Source organism: Mus caroli, chromosome 4 (assembly GCF_900094665.2).
Source record: "Mus caroli chromosome 4, CAROLI_EIJ_v1.1, whole genome shotgun sequence".
NCBI classification, from domain to species: Eukaryota; Metazoa; Chordata; class Mammalia; order Rodentia; family Muridae; genus Mus; species Mus caroli.
Genome location: NC_034573.1, coordinates 75,746,783 through 75,751,526, shown reverse-complemented (window position 1 = coordinate 75,751,526; position 4,744 = coordinate 75,746,783). Strand labels below are relative to the sequence as shown.

The window sequence follows — 4,744 nt, the reverse complement described above, 5'->3', positions numbered from 1 at the left end:
AGAGAGGCCCATTGGACTTGCAAACTTTATATGCCCCAATATAGGGGAATGCCAGGGCCAAAAGAATGGGAATGGGTGGGTAGGGAAGTGGGGGGCGGTATGGGGGACTTTTGGGATAGCATTGGAAATGTAATTGAGGAAAATATGTAATAAAAATATTAAAAAAAAGAAAATGCACTAATCTATGGGGATTAAGATGAGAATGTGGGGGATGCAATTTATTACTAAGTCCATTTAGCAGAAGTACAATGTTTTTTTCTCATCTAGGGCCTATGATTTAGCCAGCCTCAGTTTTTGGTCTAGTAAATGGTACCACGTATGAGTTTTATCTTAACAAGCAGAGGTAGTTGGACTCCCCCATAACATCTGTCTCATCGAACTGCTTGAGATTCTATTTCTCTGGATTCACGGATGAGTAAGGGGTTGGTGACCTTTCTATTCCAGCAGTGCGCATAAAACTTCCTAGCATCATTAAAACCTGCCAGTAGAGATGAGGCTTCCAGTTGCTACCAGCTTGATTCCTCTATGTCCTATGACGCAAGTATGAGTCTGTGCGCATCAAAAGGGTCTTGCCATTAAGTTTTTGAGAGTATCCAAGAGCAATGGCAACAGCCTATGTTTGAGGGCTTTAGGGGATTCCTAATGATAAGCCAACAACTCAAAAAGAGATAGTGTATACCTTGCATTGGGCTTTTAATTGAATATTCTACCAGTGTCTGGAAGAGGCATTGTTCTTGTATTGAAGGGTAACTCCATTTGAACTCCTTTTTCCTCCCACATGGCTGAGTTCTATGCCCCAAATAATCCACATGGTACACAAGTTGCCTACTGACCTTCACATAACTGCCATGGTATGAATGCCCACACATCTACATATATGCAAACATAAATAAGCATAGTAATTTTATTTTTAGAAGTGTGACAGTTTGTTATTTACGTATATATCACAATTTATTTTCCTTATTTTATTTGCTTATGTTATCTGTAATTTTGTTGTAATAAATGAATAATACCATCATAGGAACACTAGATGTAAAATTGTTTATACATTTTTGCCCCCTTTTATATGGGTTTAAGACAGGGTCCTTGAAGTGATTTGGATAGATCAGAGATACATACGATTTAAGAAATCTGTAGTCTGTGCCGGAGTCAAGCGCCTCCCCTGAGGGGTTCTGGATTGTTCTTGTCTCTCAGGACAGGGTATGTCTGTTATCTTCCCACACCAACAATGTGACTGTCACCCTACTCTTCTGAAGACTATGGTTTTCAGAGATTAAACAGTCTCTGGGTAGAAGAACTTCATAAAATCCTAAAGCAAAGAAAAGCAGAATTTAAGTTAGGCCAGTAATCAACAGCCAGCAAGCACCATCATGTAATGGGATCTTCCTAATGCCATCCACAGTGACAAACTGTAACCCATCAAATGCTTGCTTCCTTTTCTTCTCCCATCCCCTCCATGAGCTCTTGTGTTTCTTTCCTTGAACTTGCCCGGTTGATGAATCACTGTTTGCTCAGTCAATCTGTTAAAAAAAAAAAAAACAAAATGAAAACCTGGCTCAGTTTATCTTTTAGGCGCACACGAAATTTGATATACTAAGTGCTTAAGAAATATAAGTTTAAATTTATCATTGCAGCTAACAGTATTTCCCAAAGCAACAATTGTTTGATAAATAAAATGTTATGTGTCTGGTTACACATAGTGTCCCTTCATGTGAGTCAGGAGGATATTGCGCATGTTGAGAAGGTCAGTTTCCTTGGAGGTTGTCCACTGCCTTGGGACGAGAATCCATGACCTCAGTGACTACAGCTTCCTGAGGAACAGTAGGGAAGGTCTGCCTGCCACATGAATGCCTGCCGGATGCCTGACTTCTTTCCTACACGTGCCTGTGCCTGGAGGCTTCCACAGGGCAGATCCTGCCTGTCAGAGTCAGAGCTGAGACTGAAGGGGGTCATTGCTTAGATTCTGAAATAACAAGCGCATCGTTTCTGCTGTAAACCAGAACTTGGATGTTTGAAAAGATATGGCGGCTTCAAGTTTCTTTAAGTCAACTCTCCCTGGATTGGGCAAATGTCTAGTGCACCAAGCACGCAGGAGATCAATAGTGTAGTTTACAGGCGTCGTAATGGACAGTCATCTCCCCAACACTACTAGCTCCTCACTGTAAAGCTGGATCAGTGGTTGTAAAAGTTCTAGTGATGTAAAGTTTCAAAGACGAGCTATTGAAAAACGTAAGTTTCTTTTGAAGGGGGAGGGGTATCTATTTATCTTTCCAGGAAGCAGTCACCATAAAATACTCTCTTGTCTTGATAGAGAGCAGATGCTACACTCCCCCAAAACACACTCCGGAAGCGTGAGCCTGTGGGGCAGACTCTGCCATAAACGTCTGCAGTGTTTATTCAGCCAAGATTTATGTTACAGTGAAATTAAGCCCGATTTTAAAGCACTCACCATTTAATCAGTATTTATGCATACCAGTAAATAACCCACAATTTCAAGTATGGAATGGAAGACTCTGTGCCATTTGCACGGATTCTGAGTCAGAGATCAGGCATGGCTTAAAGGGGAAAAAAAATCCAACCCTTGATAGTACCTTTCCCCTTAATTCTCAAGTTTTATTTTACAAACGGGGGACATTCAACATGCATCGACACCACTAACTTCTTTCTTGTTTCTTTCTCTCTTCTGTTATTTCTTTCCTTCCTTTTCCTTTTCTGTTCTTTTTAACTTTCTATTGGCTCTTTGTGAATTTCACATCATGCATCCCATCCCACTCACATGCCCCTCTCCTTATATCCACCTCATATCCTGTTGTTGCCCTGTGTCATGGAGATCCTATAGTTTTGGGTCTGTAGGACTGGCTTCTTCATGCGTTCCATGATGGGGTAGATGTTGGGATAGGCCAATTCAAAGCCCTGGATCTGGACTTGAGAGGTATCTGATCTGGTCAAACCACCTATTTTCCCTCTCTCATGCCTTTGGTGGCTGACTAACCAGTAACCCTCCTTCTACCACAACCAGGGCCAGCTCTACCCTGCTGCCCAGGTGAGGTGCAGGGGTTGCTCTCCTGAGTTGTTGTAGCTGGTGAGGGACATGCCAGTTGTCATGACCCTGGGTCCAGCTCTCCAGCTTGATATAGATGGTGAAGGAGAAGTGAGCAGGGAAGGACAGTACCACTGCCCAGCAGACAAGAGACAGGGTCACTCTCCCACACTTATGCCCTGGGGAGAATTGGCTCTCTATGGTCATATATTCAGGGCTGGCTTACCTGCAAGTCCCACAGTGTGCAGGCCCCTTCCCAGAGTACTACTGCTGGCTAGCATTAACATCAGCTCTCCCCCACCCTTATGTCCCCCAGAGATAGCTCTCTGATGATGCCCAGGTGAGGGCTGGGGCCAGTTCTACATAGCCCTCAGCCGTCAACGTATCTTAGGGTAGCAGCCCAGACCAGGGACATCAGCCTGGCCTTTGGTGGTAACATATCCCTGCTGATGCAGGGCCATGAACCAGATGTGTCCCCTAGAGGTAGCACAGGCCAGGACCCCACCATGGTCTCAGGTGTTATTATGAGCTACTCACACCAGGCTGTTCTTCACGACTTCTGAGTCTCTAGTTCTGCCTCTCTTCTATCTGCCCACATTCTTCTGTTTCTCTTCCATTTCTCTACCACTTATTTGCTTCTCTTAGTGGCACCCAGGGATTTTGAGTGTCTGGAGTCATCTCAAGAGTGGTCACAGGAGTGCTAGTGCATTATGGTGCCAAGCAGGGGTCTGTCCTTTCCAGGCCTGTGTGGCATCAGACTGGTTGTTACCTCAGGCTAGCTCCCTGTCCTGACATTATGGTGCTAGTCTGGTAGTAATCTTGGGCTTGTTCTACCTGAGTGGCCCTGTGCAAGGGTTGTCTGTTTCAGGCTTGCTCCTGACTGTGGGGCATGGTCCCAGATTGGGTCTCTAGCTTGCTCCCCATCCTGGAAGCCTGTCCATGTCTGTGCAGTGACAGACTGGTGCTGTGCCAGGCTAGCTCTCTTTCTGGGTTCCCTGACAACAGAGTAGGGAACTGGTCGTCTCAGGCTTGACTTTTTTTTTTTCAGGGACTGTTAGACTGCTAATCATCCCAGTGTTCATAGGTCAGAACACTGAGCGTCATAACCTCTCTGGCACATACTGATGAATGTGTGACAAAGCAGCGATCTGCATGCCTCTAGAGACAGTTCTTTTTTATCTTTGAGGCAAGGTCTCACTCTGAAGTTCAGGCTATTCTGGAACTCAGTGAACAGCCCATCTTGCTCTCAGTGTTGTACCAATCTCTCTCAGTTCCTTGAATATTGGGTTTTTAAGCTTGGGGTACTAGGCCCTGCTTGATGATGACCCTCTGCCACCCTGAAGAAGTGACGTGGAGCATCAAGAACCCTTCTGGAAACCAGCTTCCCCTCACTCCACAACCATTCAGGAGTGGTTTATCGTGGTGCACATAACTGGCGTTATGTCCTAAGGATCTGGGTACCCCAGAGCCCGATTGGTGATCGTGGTGGCCAGGCTGAGGCAGGATAGAAAGACAGGAAAAGTTTGGGGGCCATGAAAATGAAAAGGAGGGGCTCATCCTGTTATGCCCCCCAACAACAGAGAGACAAGATTCTAACACAATTTGCAAATGCTCAGGCCTTTCTCCTTTCCTGGCTGTAAACCTGCAGTTTTCTAGGAATCTTACCAGAAACCCACAGATAAGCCAAGAACACACACCAAACCC

General features: G+C 45.1%; 1 pseudogene; it reads right to left on the bottom strand.

Annotated features, from left to right (window-relative positions):
- Positions 1-4,090: 4,090 nt before the first annotated feature.
- LOC115031036 lies at positions 4,091-4,209 on the bottom strand (annotated as a pseudogene).
- Between the last annotated feature and the right edge of the window lie 535 nt (positions 4,210-4,744).